General features: G+C 40.1%; 1 protein-coding gene across 1 annotated transcript in view; it reads right to left on the bottom strand.

The window, feature by feature from the left end:
• LOC126251773 (zinc carboxypeptidase-like) overlaps nucleotides 1–22188 on the bottom strand; it is a 173587-nt gene extending 151399 nt beyond the window's left edge. Inside the window, exon 1 of the mRNA XM_049952396.1 lies at nucleotides 22142–22188. The gene's annotated coding sequence lies outside the window, so the exon portion shown is untranslated. The remainder of the gene's footprint in view (nucleotides 1–22141) is intronic.
• Nucleotides 22189–23568: the final 1380 nt, after the last annotated feature.

Here is a 23568-nt window from a genome sequence, read left to right as displayed (position 1 = left end):
CGTCAGTCCGTCGTACCCTCCTGCATCCAACGGTCACATATCCGCATTACAGTTGTTTGGTTTCGTCCAACACGACTAGCGATTTCTCTGTATGATAATCCACAATCTCGGTAAGCCACCTTCCTTCCTCTGTCGAACTCGGATACTTGATTAAAAGATGTTCGCTGTTGTCTACGAGGCATAACTGATCGTCTTATAAAACAACCACAAGGTAAACACACGTGCCGAACGTACACTCTTCGAAATCGCCAAGCCTTAAATGGCGCTATGAGGTGGCGCCACAGGCGCGCGTGATGTGCGTCTGCGCTGAAATTCTAATCAGTGGCATATCTCATCGCTGCAAACTCATGGTGTAAATTTCACTTGATTCGGATGCTTTCTTCAGGGTGTTGCATTTACGGTGGCCAGCAGTGTACAAAAACAAATTAATTCTTGTGATACTAAAAACGATGATCAGGTAAAAGCACTGACTGAAAAATATGATGAATTGGCCAGTCGTATTGAAGCTATCGAAAGTAATAATGACACCAAATCAGACGATACGTCACCAGTTTCGTTTAATCAAACACCCTAATTCCAAAATTTACAGCAGACGATCAGTGAGATAGGTCCGTCTAATAATACATTACGTAGAAAATTGTCATCTTTACAGCACAAAGTGACGGAGATGAAAAATATTTCAGCCTTTAACACATCACAGCATACGCCACTTTCCGAAAATTTGTCAGACTCACACAGCCAGTATAATTTAGGTAATTTACAGAGAGTACGTGAGTTAGATTCCGAACAGAGACAGACAAATAGAGTCTCATGCAATCCTGAACCTACTCAGACACTCAGAGACAATAATTTTTATTACAAACAGTTACTATCCGTGAGAAAATTGAAGGTATTTAATAATGAGAGAACACAAATACATCCTTTGGACTGGATACGACAATTTGCTTTTGTATTTTCACCAGCTTCGCCTGTAACGCAGAAAATAGAATTGGACTGGATACAACAATTTGTTTTTGAATTTTCACCGGCATTGCCTGTAACGCAGAAACTAACATTTATTTGGAGCGCGTAATAGACCTCAGGGGATTCATTACGCTTCGATGAACATGTGCCGTAGCGTGCACAGGGCCCCGAGCCGTAGTAGTGTTATTTCATCTTTAGTTTTCTGCACTGCTGCCTTCTCTTTTACTATCCTTTATATCTATCAAAACAGCTCTTCAACTATCGATCTATCTAGGATTAGAAATAAATAATGAAAACCTCATATGACTAGTTTTACCGAAAGTTACAGTTTTCTTTAGACACTCCCGAAGCGACAAAAACTACCAGCGTAATTTTAATAACAGGCAAAATTTTAATCATGAGTATGTACAAAATTTCAGCAATCGCAGACACATTTTGGTAACAATAGAGGTTTTTCCCCACAACAGCAACAAAACCAACCGGTTAGCATACCTAACCAACAATGTAATGTGCAAGGTCAACCAAGCTTTAATGTTTCGCCGCCTACACGTATAGCGTCGGCTCCGCCAAATAGTAACGCACAGCAACAAGGAAATCAGTACGTACAGAAAACACACAATTTCAACTCATATCGCAATGCACCGTATAGAAATGACTATCATGAGAGACGTAAAAGTAATGAGCACAATTTTCAGCGTACGTTTAATAACAGTCGGTCTTACCAGCAGCAAAATCATCCGCAACAACAGATTATAATGAATGAACCAGACAGTCAGTATCATCCCGAACCTAATGCGTCAGGACGAAATAACAGAACAGTACAAATAGTCGAAATGCCACAGCATCCTCCCGCAAATAATTGCACTTCAGATAGAATTTGACTAGATACAGTACAGGTTGCATCTTCCAGCAACGCAAGCAATACTTTTGACACACAGAATCTTGTTCACGAAAATGTTATTACTTTGGACGACATCCGAGACACTCTTTTGCAGGAAAAACCAGTTATTCAAAAAACCATTTCACACCCTGTCATTGAAGTAAAGATTGGATCATCCAAATTTTCGGCAGTAATCGATTCTGGATCACCTATGTCAGTTATAAATGAGGAAACTTTCAACGAATGTAACAAAGAGAACACCTATCCTACATTACCATTAGGCAAAACTAAAGTAAAAGGAGCAGTATCTGGTAAAGGAGTAGATGTAAAATTACAGACACACTTATCGTTTTGTATTGCAGGTCATACGTTTCACTCAAATTTTTGGATTGTTCCCTTATTGACAACAGACGTTATTTTAGGTACGAATTTTCTAGTACAACACGACGCAATTATTGACTTTCAAAATTCCTATTTAATGTTAAAGGATGAATATGTACAACTGGCTTTAGAATTTCAGCACTCTTTATCTGCAGAAGAACAAACAATTAATCGTACAGAGGTCATTTCTGCATCACGTAACATAGACTGTCATTCCACATTGTTCACAGATACGTACGTACACAACTATAATACTCCAGACGAAGCCGACTGTGACGTTATACAGACGATTTCTGATAAAATTAAACAGGGCAGTGCAAATACAGACGTCGAACGTACTCAACTACACAAAATTCTTTTACAGCAAGCTCCAGTTTTTGACAACGTCCCTGGTACTATGTCCGGTTTTATGTATGAATTTCAAGTTAAACAGCACGACACATTTAAAGCCAAACATTATCCCATTCCTTATATTCACACAGAACAAGTTAAGAAAGATTTGCAAGATATGCTTGACCAAGGTATTATTGAACCGGCAGTTAGTTCGTACATAAACCCGCTCCATATTGTTAAGAAAAAGGATGGTTCACTTCGCCTCGTACTTGATTCGGGTCACATCAATGACATTATTATTAATGAAACAGATCACCCACAGACACTAGAAGAACTTCTACAGAAATTTCATGGTACTGCTATGTATTCCACATTAGATTTGAAATCGGGATTTTGGCAAATTCAGCTCCATCCGAACTGCAGAAAGTACACAGCTTTTCTCTGTTTTGGTGACTGTTATCAATTTTGTAAATTACCGTTCGACTTAACTATTTCTTCAGCAGCATTTATTCGCGGTTTGAATACTATACTTCCGACAGAATTAAAAGACAGAATCACAACGTATGTAGACGACATTCTTATTGCAGAAGCTAACTGGTCTGAACACAATCTGATTCTTGAACAACTGTTGCAAACTTTTCGTGCACAAGGACACACAGTTAATCTTAGCAAATCACACTTTGGCAAAACTTCTATAAAATTTCTTGGACATGTAATTTCAGCAGAAGGCATTGCGCCTGATACGGAAAAACTTCAAGCTTTACGTGACATTACTGTACCTACGACCAAGAAACAACTACGCAGCTTTTTGGGTTTAATTAACTTTTTTCGTAAATTTATTCATTACTCTGCTTTAGACACCCCTAGATTATGTCAATTGAAGGGTAAAAACACTATTTGGTCCTGGGATAGCCAAGCACATTCTGAATTTGTCAATCTGAAACAAGCTTTGTTGAATGCACCACTTTTATCACATCCAGATCTTACTAGAAATTTTTCCATTGCCACCGACAGTTCTAACACCGCTTTAGGCGTACACATTTTTCAGGAAATTGAAGAAGATGGTTCTACAGCAATTAAAAACATCGCTTTTGTGAGTCGCATTCTGTCACCTGCTGAACGCAATTATTCTGTCACAGAACTTGAAACATTATGTGTTGTATGGGCATTTACGAGATTCAGGCATTTTCCTTAGGGAAGACATACCACCGTTTACACAGATCATAGAGCTATACAGTTTTTACTTTCCGCAAAATTTACACATGACAGATTAAGCAGATGGAAACTTTATTTACAGGAATTTAATTTTACAATTGTTCACATTCCCGGTACACAAAATATTGTAGCAGCCGCACTATCCCGTTCTCTCAGCAACAATCAGCGAGACATCGCAACCAACTTCTGCCAAGAAAATTTTAGCGTCATGTATATTCAACAAGTTGCATTTGAAAATTTCATTTCGTCGTCATTACGAGATATAGCACAAGAGCAGAGCAAAAACAACGTGTGGAAGGAAATTAAACAGCTTTAGCAAGACAAGAATAATGTTACCATCAGACACCATTACACTGTACGCAATAACATTCTGTTTCGCCGCTCTCACCCTGACAGCAACAACTGGTTACTATGCATTCCTGACGAACTGGTTAACAAATTAATTTGGTATACTCATTTAAGTTACGCACATTATGGAACCAGAAAATGTTTTCTTATACTGGGACAGAACTGTTATTTTGCCAACATGGAGAAACGTATACGACGAGTTTTAGCGTCATGTAAAATCTGCCAGAAAGCTAAGTCAGACACGACTTCACATATTCCCCCGTTACATCCCATTTTACCTGTTAAATTGAGACACATGGCCGCTGTAGACATTTTTGGTCCGATTCCCAGACCTAATAGAGGTTTTTGCTACATCTTTGTCGCTGTTGAACTCACTTCAAAATTTGTTACCTTCACTCCGTTACGCAAAGCTACTGCTAAATCTGTTTCGAAAGCATTTGTAAAACATTTTCTATTTCATTTAGGGCATGTATTGAAAGTAATTACCGACAATGGACCACAGTTTCGATCTGCTATATGGACACGTATGTTACGAAGAAGAAACATTTCTCCGATCTATATATCCAGGTATCACGCTTCTTCGAACCCTTGTGAACGACTAATGAAAGAAATTGGTAAACTATGTAGAATATACTGCTATAAAAACATATTGATTGGGATAAACACATACTGTCTTTCCAGGATGTAATTAACTCCATACCAAATGAATCTACTATGCTATCTCCGACTGTTATATTGAAAAATGTTGAACCACCTAATAAAATTAAAAAAATTAGTATCCTTTCCTACATCTCGTCGACTACGACACCATGAAATAATTGACATTGCGCTGAACAACATCAAACGTGCCGCAGAGCGCCGGAGAAGACAGCAAAAACAGGTTTGTACACGCCGTGACTTTCACATTGGACAGAAGATATTAGTACGCACACATTATTTATCCAACAGAGGAAAGAGTAGATGCAGTAAATTTGAGCTTTTATACGCAGGTCCGTATCGAATTCGCAGCATTCCTCACCCCAATGTACTACACGTCGAAACTCTGAGAACCAGAAAAAGTAAAGGCAATCACCATGTCTCCAGTATTAAACCCTTTATTGAATGAACATACTTTATGATTTGTCGCACTGTAATGCCATTTGCAGATATTTGTACGAACACTTACTGATGATTATCGTATATTTTCCTGGCAAGTGCCCGGCAAGGTAAGGTTAGCAGGTCGCTTTTCTTGTCGTTACACATCAGACCGTGCACATTTTTCCAGATAAACTTACATATTTTATGACCACTTATGCAATTCTATGTATGTGACTACTTACTGATGATTATCATATTTTTTCTTGGCAAGTGCCCGGCAAGGTAAGGTTATCAGGTCGCTTTTCTTGTCGTTATATATCAGACCGTTCACATTTTCTATTTTTCGTGTATATATGATTGTTTTCCTGTTTTGTTTGTATGCACTACGAAATCTTTAAGATATAACAAACACCAGTTGACTTTAACATTTTTCCTTATGATATCTCAATATCTTGACTATTCCTCACTTTTGGCTACTGCATTATGAGACTGTGTGTACATTTTTGCACCTGAACACTCTCTATGTTTTTGACATAATACGTTTTCTGTCATGCTACGCTGTATGCTTAATTATATCACTAGAAACAAGTTATTATTTAATGGGTATATGATTTAAATGCAAGATATTAATTCTTATTCATCATTTTCAGAAAGCAATAAAGTGTAAAAGAAATAAATTAAACAAACCACAGTGGATTACTATGAAATGGGAATTTGACCTTCGGAATGAACGAAAGAAAAGAAAATGGAATACCCTGTGATGAAGAGTAAAAGGATCAGAGTAATACTGAATAATGTTTTATAAAACTGTATGAATACTTTGTAACTGGCCAATGAATGCCACTGTTTCTTATATTTTAAATTTGTCTTATGTCACTTACATGCTATTATATATGAATACCAGTAGCTTGATGCTACACTCATTAGCTCCTGTTTTGAATGATGACTTCTGAATAATGCATAAAAATGGTTTGTAACTGGCCAATGAGAGCCAATGATTACTATAACTAGATGAATTATGTAAATGGTATGCCATTAATTAACTCTTGCTTTGAATGATCACTTCTGAATCATGCATAAAATGGTTTGTAACTGGCCAATGAGTGCCAATGATTACTATAACTAGATGAATTATGTTAATGCTATGTCATTAATTAACTCTTGTTTTGAATGATGACTTCTGAACAATGCATAAATATGGTTTGTAACTGGCCAAGGAGTGCCAATATTTAGTGTAATCAGATGACTTATGAATAATGTTCTGTAATACTCCATACATAATACAGAAATGTTTAGTAACTAGGCAATGAGTGCCAACAATTACTCAAATCGGTTGATAGAATAGTGTAATTCTCTATGATGACTAGCATAAGACTTAATGTCCTTCACCTTCTGACCTAATTACCAGAAATTACTGCAATATCCGTTTGTCCTGTCTATCCTCATGATCATGGAGCACTATATTTGGTTTTTGCACTAATTCTACGTTGGTGTACCTTACAAGAATGAGGTGTTGACACATCATGCTGTCCACCACCTTGAACGATGGAGATGTTAGTATGGTCCCACTGTTTGGTGTACCTAATGTACTACCAAAATGATAACATTGAATATTAATACGACATTTCAGTGTCTTGGCTACACTGATTAATACTTCAGGGAAGAGAACCTCAGACTGTCTCACTTGGTGTTGTGCTCCTGTAGAAAGATATGGACTTTCAGTGCAGCTATGTGCAACCTACTGTGCTACAACCATGATGCAATCCTTCCCTTTCCTTTCCTAGTTCTTATAAAATGGTAAAAAAAATGTATATATACAGTGCGTGTGCACTTTACGTCATTTATTAATATGTTTTGTACTCATTGCGTATCCTAGTTCCTGTAAAATGGTAAAAAATATATACAGTGCGTGTGCACTTTATGTCATTTATTAATGTGTTTTGTACTCATTGCATATATATATATATATATATATATATATATATATATATATATATATATATATATATATATACTCTGTGACTGTAAACTTACTTAATTAAGTAGATTTTAGAAAAATTTGTTGCTCATGGCAAGTCCAATTGACTCACCATCGCTGCCAAATTTTTGCCCCCCCCCCCCAGTGGAGGGTTATGTAAGAGGTCCGAGCAGATGTAATTTCGATGTATTGCTCATGCGCTGCCTGCGATATGCAAGGTCTCTGACTAGAGAGCAGTGTTGACTGCAGTAGGAACTGTGTAGCTGTAGCAATAAGTTGTTGCTAGTCTGGAGTCTGCTCTGGTCTGGTATGGTGTATCGTGTTGGCTGGCCCGGTCGTGGTGCAGCGATGCTGGAGCCTGGGTATTATTGTATAAGGTAAAAAGCAGCCTCGCGCATATGTACTAATGTTATCTCAAGTCGCATGGAAATGTTTTAAAAATCTCGTAATAATAATCTTCCTCATAGAAAGTAACTTTTAACAACCATTCATTTCAATTTAAAGAATTTACTAATTTCTCCCATCCATGATCATCCCGATTGTTGCAAAAGAAAAAAGAAATCAGTTGCTTCCTTTCATAAATGAGAGATATATCGGCCAGCATTGCACAGAGCTGTGCCGGAAAAATTTATTGTAAGAGCAGATATATCCGGCGACTTCATTGAGGTAAGAATTTTTCCTTTTTTTATTCAGAATGATCTTTCAGGGCCATGACGCAGCACTGCTGTCGTCCAAAATTTACCAGGTTAAATTCACAGTGAAAGTCATAAGTGAGCGACAGTTTAATTGAGAGGCTAGTTACATTGTATTATTACCAGGTTACTGAATTTTTTTTTTATTGGGACGTTACACTGAATGTGAACGACGTAATTATAATTTTATTGTTGAGAGGTTTAGGAATTTTTCTGTTTTGAGGTTACACTAAACGTGAATATTATTTATGTTAATATTTTTTGTTTTGAGGTTACGCTAAATATGAATGAATTTTGAGCTTCGATTAAAGCAGAAATATTTTGTGTGGAGGTTAATGTGAAAAGAAATTTTGTGGGGAGGTTACAAATCAGAAAGAATTTTGTGGGCAGGTTACACTGAATGACGATATTTATTTATATTAATGATTTTAAATTATTGTGGGAAGGTTACAACATGCATTACATTTTAATATATTCAAACCTGACTTCTGGAGTAAGTGTATATGTATGCCTTTTTTTTTTTGTTTTGGTTTTGGAAGGTATTTCTGAAGAGAACGGACTCATCTGCATATTATGATTACGCCTCGTTCCTTGAAAATTTTTATGGCTTTTTTGTGTGAGTTTGTTTGCATATTACGGTGGCATGTATTGTATTTTCTCTTGTCTCGTTCTGATTTTTCTGTATTTTTGTTTTGTTTTTATTTGATTGTTTTGTCTCTGGCTTTGTGTTTACTGTTATTGTTTGCTTTTTACTTTTGTTGTTTACCTTGATGGCAATGTTACTACTGTACCCACTGTTTATGGCTACTTACATTATGATGTGTATTTCATTTTGATAGTTTTCTTTATTGAGTGATAGTGTGTTGGGTCTGAGGAACATTTGTCAAAGTGCTATGTATTTTTGTGAGTTTGAATTGTTCAGTGTTTCGTTCATGATTGTAGCAAATGTTGTGGGTTAACTGTTAATTTCAAGTATGTACTTGTTTTTATTTCTTAATAACTGCATCTAAATTTAATTTGTTTATTGGATTGGTCTGTCATTGTGAATTTAATCTCTTTATGTATCTTGTTCTTGACGAATATTTTTTTTTTTTGGTTCATCTATTATTTTTGAGGATGTCATCTATGAATCTGACCCAATATAAGTGATCTATTCTTTCGTCACTACTTCCGTAAAAATAATCTTATCAGCATGATTTATAAAAATATTTGCTAATGTTTCTCAAACTGAGGAACCAATGTTAATCCATTCTCTAATAAATAAAATTCATTGTTGAAATGGAAGTGGTTTTATTCTATTAGAAGATTTTAATTAAAAACTAGGGTTATTGGAGCCTATAATAGAACAAAACTACTTCCAATTCAGCAATGAGTTTCGTTTAGAAGAGGATGCATTTACCAATGAGTTCTTCAATTCTGGTAGCTTTAGCAAATATTTTCATAAATCATGTTGAGCATATAATTATAACAAAAATAATTGGAAAAGAATGCAACACATTATAGTGGGCCAGTTTGATACCAAAGCAGGAAAGAAATCCTTTTGAAATAACCAAGAGCGTATGCCAAACAAATCACTACTCGCATTTCAAGATAAAATGGTAGAGTTGCACGTCGTTATCGATGTGTAACAGGTAGTGTCTCCTAGTTTTATGCTACTCATATTTACATTCAACTTGATACTATAGTTCCCTTTTCCGAGGAACAAATGCGTAAAATATGAACACACACAAAAAAAAAAATAGTAATGACATGAAAGTTTGTGGATTATCTCGCTTGATCCCCTGCAGTGTTATAAAGTTGCGATAGGTGGCGGCGCTAAACGAAGCTTTCAAAATGGCGTCGGCAAAGAAGATGTCTTCCAAGCTGAGAGTGTCTTTTGGTGGAAAACCAGAGCATTGCAGACATTCATAAGGGCTTGCAGAATGTATATGGAGACCTGGCCGTGAACAAAAGTACTATGAGTATGTGGGCGAGGCGTCTGTCATGCAAAGGTGGCATAAACCTGTCCAACTTCCCGCGTGCTGCCGATCCCACACGGCTGTCACTCCTGGAACGTGCGAACACACTCATTCGAGGTGGTCGATGGATCACAATCAAACATCTCGCTGTACAGGTGGACGTCTCTAAAGGTAGTGCTGATACACTCGACCAACTATTGAGGTACAGAAAGGTGTGTACCTGCAGTGTTTCTCGCCGCCTAACGGAGGATCATAAACAGCAACGAAGCACCGTCTGCGAGGAATTACGTGCGCGTTACGAGGCCGATAGAGGCAATTTTTGCCGAACATAGTCACAGGTGATGAAACGGGGTTCATCACTTCCAAACAGAAACTAAACGGCATCCATAGAGTAGCGTCACACCACCTCTCCTCTGAAGAAAAAGTTCGAAGCCGCACCCTCAGCCGGTGAAGTCATGGCGACGGCCTTCTGAGACTCTGGAGGTGTTGTTCTGTTTCGTGTCCCCCCTCACGGTGCAATGATTAACTCTGAAGTGTACTGTGCTAAGCTCAGGGAATTGAAGAAACGCCATCAGCGTGTTCGTCTCCACAGAGATACAAACGAACTTCTCCTTGTCCATGACAAAGAAAGGTCTCAAATAAGTCTGCACATTCGAGAAAGCTCACAGACCCTCATTGGACTGTTCTTCCTCATCCACCATTAAGCACGGATCTTTCACTTTCAGTCTTCCATCTCATGATCCAACGAAGAACGCACTTCGCGGAAGCGTGTACGATGAGGAGGCTACTTATGCTACAAGACGTTCGCTCCGACGTCGACCAGTAGGGTGGCATCATGCGGGCATATTGATCTTCCCAGTATGGTAGCGTAAGGTCGTCGCATTGAACGGAGATTATCTTAGAAAATAAGGATTTGAAGCGAAAAGAGGGGGGATAATGTGGTGGGTCGGAATTCTGAATAAAACTAAAGTGCCTTCAGAAAAAAATGTGTTGCATTACTTATTGAACGCTCCACGTATAAGTATCGCATATAAAACCCAAACTGTGCAACTCCTGGTTAAATTCACTGGAGATGCCTTAACGTGGAAGGCGAAAGGTGTGTGGGACGTAAGGAAATATACATTGCATCAGGGAAAGGTGCCTCAGTTTACAAATGTTTGAAATTATCCTTTTCTTATCGTTTCACTTATACTTACTCTATCTGTTGCTGTCGTGTGATTCAAGTTTCCATTTCTGGTTTTCCGGAGATAATGCGTAACATTGCTGATATTTATTGAATGGGACAATCACTTTTCATTCTCAGTGAGATATCACATTTTTGGGGGGATAGCATCCATGATCAAACCACACGAAGACATACCAGAAGCACAACGGCATCTGGTTTTGAACAATTTTTAATGAAAGGTGATCTGTCTCACCGCCATTCCTCAATTTACACAACTAGTGTCCCATCAAAGACAATATTTTATTGTACATGGGTAAGGAAGGGGGAAGAATGTTGTTGGATTCGACTTGCGAGGATAACGTACAAGAGATCGAGCGCTCAGGATCTGTAAGTGGGCATCCAGGGCTGGCGTTAAATAATAGAACAGGAAATTAGGTAAGTTAAAGAGAATATATTTCAGTGCACGGTATACAAGGGGCGCGCCTAGGGTCGGAAGTTCCCAGAATTAGGCGTCTAGGATGTCGAACAACTAATTAAAGTGCGCAACGGAAGGGGAGGCGGTTCATGTGTACTGATGTTAGTGGCCGGTCCTGGAACGCTCTGCCTCCCATGAAAGAAGTCTGTTCTGCTCGAGGTCTGGATCACAAGAGAGCAAAGAAACTGTGTTCCGCACTGCAGAATGCTCCAGAGTCCACACAAGTGACCTGGACCCCACGCTCGCTATTAGCTAAAGACAATGGCATGAATTCGCTAGCAACTTCAGCGTAGGCGTCAAGGCATCTCTTGTCGGAACTGGACAGAACTGCCTCGGTTCTGAAAGACAGGCAGCTTGTGACGCATAGCTACAGTGTAAGTTGCTCTGGGAGAAAACTTGTAAAGATTTCACCGGGCGTTTGAAATAAATTTTTTAAACAAGCTCCCTAAAATACTATTTGACTGGCTGCCACCTTGTGCATTATTGAATATAAATCAGTTACATCAACAAAAACACAACGATTGATATCAAAAGATACTGCCTTGATAATACGTAAGTCCAGATTCAGATTCCTGTAATCCAATGCTGTCATTTAATGTGCATAATAATGTCATTCTGTTAAGGTATATATTGGCAGCTGCCTGCTAAATTTTATTTGTTCAGACTTAGTCTCGTCTGCACGTCAATACAGCTGAATGAACACAGTTTAAAAATGATTTTCATGCAAAAGGAACCAGAACTCTCCATCCATTACTATTGTGTGAAATATAAACTAGATGGAGACTAGCGTCATTATTATGACGTGTCCCTCTGTTGACAAAACAATAGTCCTGAGCCTTAGGTGGTTGAGAGTGTCAGATGGCAGCAATGGGGGACTGACACCAAATGTATGCCGTAAGGGTTGAATCAGTATTTTCGTCTTTAACAATTTTATAATGTCAAAACTTATGTTAGCCATCTTGGTATTCATGCAATAGCTGTGTCATTTTTATGTTGTTATTGTGCTGAATCCACAAACAAAAAAAACCCTTACGTATTGTTTATTTTATTAACAATAGGCAACGCAGTTAATAAATATCCCCAGATATGAAGACTAGCCTTTGACCTAAACATATACGTAAAACAATGAGATCGAAAAAAAGAAGTATATGCACATAATTTGTGGATTTATTAATAGACTAATGGCCGGGCGGTGTGGCCGTGCGGTTAAAGGCGCTTCAGTCTGGAACCACGTGACCGCTACGGTCGCAGGTTCGAATCCTGCCTCGGGCATGGATGTGTGTGATGTCCTTAGGTTATTTAGGTTTAATTAGTTCTAAATTCTAGGCGACTGATGACCTCAGCAGTTGAGTCGCATAGTGCTCAGAGCCATTTGAACCATTTGAACCAATAGACTAATGTATATTTGTGGCGTTATTTTCACTGCGAAAAACAAGCAATATTTATATCTGACATACAGCTGCTGATACTGTTTCTATTCACAGAGTGACAGTACCCACCAGCTCCTTTTTTATATAAAACTACGAAATTTGAAGAAATTCTGTTGTATAACGTAACCAGTACGTCAAGTGGTTTGATGCCGCCTTCCATGTCTTCTTGTCGTATGCCAGTCTCTTCATCACTATATCGTTGTTGTCCCCTAGGCGCTTCAGTCTGGAACGGTCGCAGGTTCGAATCCTGCCTCGGGCATGGATGTGTGTGATGTCCTTAGGTTAGTTAGGTTTAAGTAGTTCTAAGTTCTAGGGGACTGATGACAGATGTTATGTCCCATAGTGCTCAGAGCCATCTGAACCATTTTTTTGTCCACTATGTATTTTCCATAATTTATTAGCTACATTTGGCTACGGCCTTGCAGCAGTGATAACACCGATTCTCGTCAGATGACCGCAGTTAAGCACTGTCAGGCTTGTCTATCACGTGGATGGGTGATCGTTCGGGATGCCGAGCGGACTGTACTCAACCCTTGTGAGGCCAGATGAGCGGCTACTCGGTAGAGAAGTAGCGACTCCGTCCCCGATACTGAGAACTGCCGTGAGAGCGGTGTGCTGACCACATGCTCCTCCTTCTCCGCATCCAGGGACGCCTTTTGGCTGAGGATGACACGCCAGTTGGTCAGAACCGTTGGGCCTTCCGAGGCCTTTTCGAAGGGAGATTAGAGTTTTTATTTTCCATACTTAAATTCCATGGTTATTTGCTCCTTCCACGCTTCAGGAAACTATTTCTGTATGATTGATACGAGGTTCCCTCCTGCTCTTTCTTATGCCTTTACATTTCGTTCACTCGCTGTCCATACAATTTTATACCCGTTTCCTATAACACCTCATTCCGAATTTTTCCAGTTGGTTCTTACGCTGTTTTCTTTTGATCTTCTATAGATGCACTCTGTCAACTTTTCTTCTCTCGGTCACGTCATTACTTCATATAACTGGAGAGCTCTTTACAAGCCTCAATGCACTTCTTACTTCTCCTATGCTTATGCCACTCCAGCTTAATATTGTTCCTTAGACAAAATTCCTTTCCCCTCTTTATTACTGCATCTTCGCTAATTTCGATTCTCAGCAATATTTACGCAAGTTTTTAGAGCGAAAATTGACCAATGACACACCACGAGTCGTTTACGACATACCGTATTTCGAAAAATTTCCACACCGACACTTGTTTGTGTCCTAGAAGTAGGTCATGAGTGAACGACGGAATGTACCAACGCAGAAAAGGCCGACGTGCTCATGGCGCGCGGAGAGTTTCGGAAGAATTCAGTTCGTTCTCGTACGGTGTATGCGGCAAGATATCCTAACAGACGTCAACCACCTCGGCAATTATTTATCAACCTCTTCAACCGGTTCAGTGAGAGTGATGGTGTAACACCTAGAAAACGTAACAGATGGAAAAAAGTGAGAACAGAAGAAGGGGAAATTAATATTCTTGCTGCTGTTGCAGCTGTTCAGCACGTCAGCTCCCTCTCATTCGCACGAAGAATTGGCATGAGTCAGGCAAGTGTCCTAGAAGTGATGAAGCCACATTCCCAATCATGGACAGGTAATTCGCAGAAACATGCAATTTTGGTCTGCTGAAAGTCCCGGTAGGCTTCATCAGGCAGAACGTCAGCGTCCGTGGAACGTAAATGTGTTGTTTGGGACAGTGAACCATCAGTGAACCTCAGCACGGATGCTAGAAGACGTACCTTTGCAGACTAGGTTGAATCTGTGGTACCAGCATGATGGCTGTACAGCCCATAGTGCACGAAGTATTATAGAAAGTTTTCACGAATTTCTCTAAGTCGTTGGAATGGACGCAGAGGACCTGCACCTTGGCTGGCGCGTTCCCCGGATTTGGCGCCTGTTCTCTTTTTTTCTGTGGGGAAAGTTGAAAGACGCTGTCTACAAGGACGTACCAAATTCACCCGATGATATGGTACGACGTAATACTGCATTCTGTTCGGACATCCTCGATAGAATGCCAGCACGCGTGCAGCACCCGTTCATACCAAACTCATAGCTTGTGTTGCCTTTGCCAGTGGTCATTTTAAACACAACCTGCGATGGTCAATTGTCTCGTTACTGGTCCGAATCCTTATAACCAGTGCATGCACTTGTGTTATTCTTTAGCGTGTGAAAACACAGGTATTCTACAAATGCCGGTTTGGAAACCTTTCAAAATACGGTGTCTCGTAAATGACTCGCATTAGAATCCTGCAATAAATGTCTCTGACATTCTAATTCACCATACTTTAAATTGTTAATGTCATTATGCATTGTTCCATTTAAGAAATTGTAGGTTTGCACAAAATACATTTTCTAAGCATTCTTACAATCTGTTGGTCGTTTACCAGTACGAGCCTTTGAGTATTAATTCATTCTGTGAAAATCGCAAGTCAATAGCATAGTCAATTTCCGCAACATTTACGGTATGATTTTTAGGTGATTCACCACGTATAACTCTTGACGTGGACCAGATTCTGTAACTGAGCAAGGTAGATGGAGAATGGACTGAGTCACTACTCAGTGGAGTCAGTTTCTCACGAAGGCATGTGGGCCAGAGGCAAGGTTGGTGCAACGTGTCGACCACTGCTCGATGTTTATGTGACGGTGAGTTGACAGCTGTCAACTTTCGTCATCCTTATTCCATGGCTTTGCGGCGATGTTGTGGGCGGGGCTCTCGCTCTCAGTGCCTATTGTCGGTGATGATTACTTTGAATATCGTGCGCTGGCGTAATATTTATAGGCTCAGATCATGCGAAGAAAATCTGATGGTTAAAGGTTTGTGCATTGGTTTGCAAGGTAAATCCAGTCAACATGGAATGCGGAAAAGAGTGTGTCACCGACACGAGAAGGAATGTAGGGATCTGACACGAAGTGTGTAGTCGACAGTAGGTTGCCATGTCTTCAGAGCCCTAGCCTAAGGTTGTTCAGTGTCTCATTACTGTCTCTTCTCCATCTCACATCTCTAATTCATCACTGTCTCTCCACTATTTCCCTAACCCACCGATTGATTCCTGGCAACTTCTGCTTCACAGTTTTGTGACTCATCTCCCCCTTTCCTCCAGGGAGTTGAATTTTCTGTCGTATCGGCTTGTTCATTGACGAGGCCAATTAGCAAACCTACCCAACGACCGACTGATACAGTGTAATAACGCCTTCCAGTCTACGTGCATGGTGAAAATTTCCGGCATGTAAACTATGCACTCTCATCTCATTATCACACTGTGTCTTGTTGTGGCGGTTCCTAGTGCCGGCTGCAGTCTCCCCAGCACATTGATTCAAATATTGTTCTCCATTCCTGAGGTGTCAAGAAAGCAGCCGCAACACAATAAAGCCACTTATTTTGAGAGGGGCGAGGAAAAGGGACAGTAGGGTGTTATTTGTTTTTATATTATGAACTAACATCAGAAGTGCAATTGCTTAGCGCAGTGGATAGTAATGATGTCAGTAAGCATGAAACAGTAAGTGATTTTAGGGGGTTCTCTCAACGCTCATTTAATCGACTGTTCTACGATTTCGGAATTGTCTGTTTTCAGTGCACACATATTTGTTGATTTTGTATTGACATTCTTGATACAGGCATGCGGGATTCCACTGGAGTTTGATTTATGCCACATATTTGGAATAACAAATGAGAGTGGAAGGTTTTCAGATCACAAAGGGAGACTATTGTATAAATGCATGATACAAAAGATTAAAGGGCACCTAAAAAAAATTATTAAACTATGTCTTGTGAAATAAATATAGGTCTCATAACATGTAATACACAAGGGTATAGGCAAGGCATTGATTCCGCTGGGAGAGAAGCCAGTTTCGTGCTCAAGACAGCACAACGACATAACGGATAGGATGAAATTCATGAAATCCATACACACGCATCACAGGGACCAAACAAAATCTACTTCCGCCAACAAGTCTCATGGACCGATTCAAATACCAGACAGATAGGGCAGAGAGCCAACATCAGTACTGGATTCGGGACTACCAGATGAAATCGTAAATTTGAGTGCGATAGAAAGTTTCTCAGCATATTGGTGTACGTTTAGTGCGAAAGCTTCTGTCCAACAATGTGCACAGCGTTAATAATGGTAGCTGCTAACTCAAGAACACGTGGATTGAATTACACTCACTGAGTATACCCAATTAACGAACTACCCTTATAACAACTATTCATGTGTGATAAGCGAAAATGCTCAACGAATATGCAAACAAACATTTCTTCATACACGTATACACTACACCAAACAGTTCTGTAGCCATTACTACTTGTGTAATACTTGGTGATTCGTTGAACAAAGGCTGAGACATTTTACACAAAGACTACGTGAGTATAAGAACGATGATTTAGTACAGAATTCAGTGTACAACCCAATGGAAGACTACAAAATTCATGGAGTGAATAAGCAATTGGCAGAAATACTGTTTATGTAATTCACTCATCATGCTCATCCTGAATGAACAAAGCGTATCCTATAAGATAACATTCAACATGCGAAAGCCGGCCGGATTGGCCGAGCGGTTCTAGGTGTTTCAGTCTGGAACCGCGCGACCGCTACGGTCGCAGGTTCGAACCCTGCCTCAGGCATGGATGTGTGTGATGTCCTTAGGTTAGTTAGGTTTAAGTAGTTCTAAGTTCTAGGGGACTGATGACTTCAGATGTTAAGTCCCATAGTGCTCAGAACCATTTGAACTATTTTGAACATGCGAAATTCAGCAACATGAAAAAAACGTTCAAACGTGTGTGAAATCTTATGGGACCTAACTGCAAAGGTCGTCAGTCCCTAAGCTTACACACTACTTAACCTAAATTATCCTAAGGACAAACACACACACCCACGCCCGAGGGAGGACTTGAACCTCCGCCGGGACCAGCCGCACAGTCCATGACTGCAGCGCCTGAGACCTCGCGGCTAATCCAGCGCGGCAGCAACATGAAGTACAATTAGATCGTTCTTTATTCGCACGAAGTAATGGCCGCTATCGATAGGGAATTTCAAGTTGATTCCGTATTTCTAGATTTCTGGAAAGCTTTTGACACCGTTCGTCACAAGCGACTTCTAATCAAGCTGCGGGCCTATAGGGTATCGTCTCAGTTGTGCGACTGGATTCGTGATTTCCTGTCAGGAAGGTAGCAGTTCGTAGTAGTAGACGGCAAGTTATCGATTAAAACTTAAGCGATATCAGGTGTTCCCCAGGGAAGCGTTCTGGGACCTCTGCTTTTCCTGATCTATATAAATGACCTGGGTGACAATCTGAGCAGTTCTCTTAGGTTGTTCGCAGATGATGCTGTAATTTACCGTCTAGTAAGGTCATCCGAAGACCAGTATCAGTTGCAAAGCGATTTAGAAAAGATTGCTGTATGGTGTGGCAGGTGGCAGTTGACGCTAAATAACGAAAAGTGTGAGGTGATCCACATGAGTTCCAAGAGAAATCCATTGGAATTCGATTACTCGATAAATAGTACAATTCTCAAGGCTCTATTCAGCTAAGTACTTGTGTGTTAAAATTACGAACAACTTCAGTTGGAAAGACCACACAGATAATATTGTGGGGAAGGCGAGCAAAAGGTTGTGTTTCATTGGCAGGACACTTAGAAGATGCAACAAGTCTCCTAAAGAGACAGCTTACACTACACTAGTTCGTCCTCTGTTAGAATATTGCTGCGCAGTGTGGGATGCTTATCAGGTGGGATTGACGGAGGACATAGAAAGGGTGCAAAAAAGGGCAGCTCGTTTTGTATTATCACGTAATAGGGTAGGGAGTGTGGCAGATATGATACGCGAGTTGGGATGGAAGTCATTAAAGCAAAGACGATTTTCGTCGCGGCGAGATCTATTTACGAAATTTCAGTCACCAACTTTCTCTTCCGAATGCGAAAACATTTTGTTGAGCCCAACCTACATAGGTAGGAATGATCATCAAAATAAAATAAGAGAAATCAGAGCTCGAACTGAATGGTTTAGGTGTTCGTTTTTTCCGCGCGCTGTTCGGGAGTGGAATGGTGGAGAGATAGTACGATAGTACGATTGTGGTTCGATGAATCCTCTGCCAAGCACTTAAATGTGAATTGCAGAGTAATCATGTAGATGTAGATGAAGATACTGCAGATAGCTCCCATAATAAAGTGTAGCTGAGGTAGATTAAACGCTCTTATAAACTACATTAACTCATTCTGATATCTTGATGTCCTCACCAGACTCCCAGAACAAGTCAACTATGTTCATTAAATGGACATTACCGTCACGAACTGGAATTTCTGGGCTTCATTCAAGAGTGTCCATGTGCTTGTGACCTGGAAGGATATCTCTTGCTTTTTGTCAGGCTTTTTGTGGCGCCGCCTCTACCAATGTGAGGCAGTTACTTTAATGAAGACATCTTTGGTTGGATTTAGAGAAATTCGAACTTTTTTGCAGACAACTTAATGCAGCAATAATGACCACTAAAGAAATTCAAAACATTAGTTTTCGTGTTAGCACCCGTTTTGAGTTCTGAGAAAGCCTCGCACACTGGTTCTGGTTTGATATTCCCTTTCGTCTACAGCACCCAGTGGAAAAGTATCATTTCTATAACCGATCTTCAGTCTAGTATAGGCTTTGTTCATTCTTTACACATATACAGTCCTATCTATATATGCCACTCACTGAGGTTAACATTTTCCAAATTTTGCTTATTTTCAGATGAAAGGACTTCATCATCTTTGAAATCTGTGTTCATGTCTGTTTGAATTTTGTTATGACATCTATTAATGGAACCAAAATGATCATCATCCTTCTCCTCGCTTTTCCTTTGCATTACTCAGTAACCAATTCTTGTTAGCAGCTTACACAGGTAATACATCAGACTGATCACCTGATCCTAACAGTATGTTTGCAGTGGAGTGTGCACTGTTTTGCAACTTTCTAGAAGATTAAAACTGTTGTCCAGAGCAAGACTCGTAGCCTTCTGCAGGCAATGCCCATACTGGCTTAGCTGTTTAGGCAAGAGTGATAACTGTTCATCATAGCTTTAATCTATAGCAGTTTAAGTAGTCTGTCAGGAGACTGAAAAATACTAGACGCTTGACTAGAGAGTGTAAAGATTCATTGAGGAAATAACCTTCAACGTCTAAATCATTATTCCAGAACTGACAGTCCAACTAGGTATGTAGCAAAGTTTCTATGAAGTCTGGAAAGTAGGAGAGAGGAACTACAAGGATTGAAACTGTGAGCACTCAATTAGGGTCTGTTCATATCTTGATCCTCCCTTCCTCTTTCTATCTCTTTCTTCACCCATTTCTCTCTCCATCTCCTTCTCACTGCATTCTCTTTCCATCTCCTTCCACTCTCTCTGTCCAACCCATCCCTCCTCTCTGCCTATCTCCCGCCTCCTCCCCTCGTTATTGTCTCCTTCAAATGTTCAAATGTGTGTGAAATCTTATGGTACTTAACTGCTAAGGTCATTAGTCGCTAAGCTTACACACTACTCAACCTAAATTATCCTATCCTCCCGAGGGAGGACGCGAACCTCCGCCGGGACCAGCTGCACAGTCCATGAGTGCAGTGTCTTAGACCACTCAGCTAATCCCGCGCTATTGTCTCCTTATTCCTCCTTTACCTCTGTCCATATCCTCCTCCTCCCCAGTCTCTGTCTGACTCCTCCTCTCTATCTGTGATGTCCTCTTCTCACTTCCCTCTACCCATTTACTCCTCTCTCTGACCATCTCGCTCTCCCTCTCTCTGTCCATCCCCTGCTTTTCCACTTGCTTTTCCACCTGCCCACTAACCCTTCATCCCTTGATTTTCCCACTCTCTCTGTCCATCTCCTCTTGTCCCCTTTTCCTTTTCCACCTGTGTGCTATCCCTCCCTATCTTCCAACTGTCTGTTAGACCTCCCCCCCTTCCACCATTTACTGACCTTTCCCTCCTCCCAAGTCTCTCTGACCATTTCCTCCTTCCTGGTTCCCGTCCCATCCCCTCCTCCATTTAATCCTCCCTCCTTTACCTATCCATCTCCTCCTCCCCCATCTTGCTGTCCTTCATCATCTACCTCTAACTCTCACCATATGATCATATCTTCCTCCTCCTTTCTCTCCATCATTATCTTCTCTCTCTCTCTCTACTCTTCTCATTCTTTCCACCTCTATCTGTCCATCCCCATGACGTAATGGTATGTGAATCGTTTACCCAGTCTTCACCCTCTCCACCCAACAACGTCGCAAGGAGTGCCTAAAGGCTGTTCTCCAATGTTATACCTGTTCTTCGGCAGCACACATTTGAAAAGAGTTGCAGTGCGGTACTCAGACCTTTCTAGGATTGTTTAGTTTCCACTAAATGTGATAATACAATACTGAATACAGAAATTAGTAGCGATTATAACTAACGCAAGGAATGCACATCAACAGGATCTATGTAAACCACACCATGCTTCACTACACTGCTAGAGGGGAAAAACATTCTTATACATTCTGTATGGAAAATAAGACGTTCTTCCGAGAGAGGCCACTCACCCTGCCACAAATACTGCTCCCTCTTTAGTTTACAGACAGATTATAGTAACTCTAAAGGCTCGTTATTGGTCCTCACTGACTTCTTTTAATAAACGGATTCATTTTAGCAACTAAAATGGAATATCCCTATGTGAAATACTTTTTACAACAACTCCAGATTAACAACGAACTTTTACGGCGCTTCTGAAACTTGTTTGCAAGGCGAATGATCTTGTTCTGAAGCATCATCTTGCCATGTTTTGTAGACATAAACTTTCAACAAAATTTGAAAGAGATGCACTCAACTTCGAACAAGCAAGCTGCAGTTTTCATATTTATTGTCAGAGATAATTACTATACTGAGAAATTGATGATAACAATGAATGAATCCTGACAACACAAATCAGGTCACACATCTAACAAATACACAAATCAGGTCACGTATCTAAAAAGACCAGAAATTTATCTTTCGCTAGTCCTGACTGAGAACCACGATAGTTGAGATATTTTGACACTTTAGGATTTTGTGAATGGATTGTCAGGAGCAACAATGCATGCTTAATACGTCTCATGTTGGTAGAGATTGAATCCAGAGAGAGCCTTTATCAGTTAGTTGGCTAAAACATCTACGATACATAAAGTTTACTCTCAAACAATGTTTTGGTTACACAATGACATTTTATACAAAACTATGAAATCGTCTTTATACAGCTAAACAACAATCGATTACTTACAGTACTGCTGTTCGTCCAGTTAAGAAATCTGTATCTGAAGTTACTCTTATAATATCTCGACTCTTACACAACGCACAAAAATATCAGCCATTTACGAACTGTCTTTTTCTGATAAGATAATACATATCACGTCAGCAGATTCACTTAAGGACCAGTGGAAGACAATGAACCTTATTTCGTAACGATACATTGTATTCATCTTACTTTCTGGACAGACCGCCTCGTTACCTGCGTGACTGTCTGTCATGTGGAGGACCCGTGCTCAGTTCCCAATCTGCAAGGCATTTTTGCTGGCCGGTGGGACTAGATAGGGGTCGTCTCTCTCTGGCCATGCCAACTTGAATGGGAAGTAGCGGCTCCAATGTCTGCAAAGCCAACAACGAAACATTGTGCCTCTCCAGAATATAAAAAAATACACAAAGTAATCCCCGATGCAACACAAACAACAAACAACGCCATGTACAATGCAGAACACAATTCACCAAACAGCACAGAAGTTGCTTGATCCTGTAAGAAAGAAAAAACACATATATTATTGGCACATTACTAATGTATCCGCTTATCAGTAGATCTGGATCTATCACATTATAGGCACAGGTCGAGCATGTGTAAAGCCCCAGTTCGTCTAAGCACCTTTACTTAGCTCTGCCTGGTAGGTGTTACTTCTCGTACCCTGTCCCAGCTCGCAGAACCTTTTATGAGTGTGGTTAAGCCAGCTAAGTTTTGCAAAACTCAACGAGAAGAAACAGGGTGGCCGCCAATATTGATCTTCCTAGATTTTATAGAGTGAACTGGAATTCGTCAGCTAATCTGACTATTGCTTGAATACTTAATACAATTTGGTGGAGTTAATTACTCTTCATTCTCCAAGCAAGGTTAAGTATTGAACTTAAGAATGATTAAATACTCCATAAATGGGACTGGTGATAATTAATAAATAGGAGGGAGACGAAAGATTACAATTGACATTATTTATATCGAAGTTGACACGTAAATTGGGAGTACATGTACGGTTTACACGCTGGTGCGTGCTCAGTTCTAGCGTGAAGCGCAACTAACATTTATTGAAGTCCAGTTGGAATAAAGGAACTGAGATTATGACATGTTCACACACATTCATAAAATAGGACAATTACTACAATTTAATACACAATCATGGTGGCTCTCTTTAGTCTCAATATGTCTGCGCATCACATGGCTACTATTTGATCGAACGCCCCCAGGAAAGTGGCACAAGGAAATGAAAATTGGGTGCGATCAGTTCATCACGAGGAAAGCAGTTTACTTAAATCAAATCACACCCCAGTTTAATGAACGGTATCAGACTCTGCTACGCTACAGAACACGAGGGGAAGCACGTGTTTCAATGACACAGAATTTTCTACAAAGCATTCAACGGGACAAGGAAAGATAATACACGTACAAGA

This window comes from Schistocerca nitens, chromosome 4, assembly GCF_023898315.1.
Source record: "Schistocerca nitens isolate TAMUIC-IGC-003100 chromosome 4, iqSchNite1.1, whole genome shotgun sequence".
Lineage (NCBI taxonomy): Eukaryota > Metazoa > Arthropoda > Insecta > Orthoptera > Acrididae > Schistocerca > Schistocerca nitens.
Note: the sequence above shows the minus strand (reverse complement) of the source record. Positions and strands in the feature narration are given on the sequence as shown.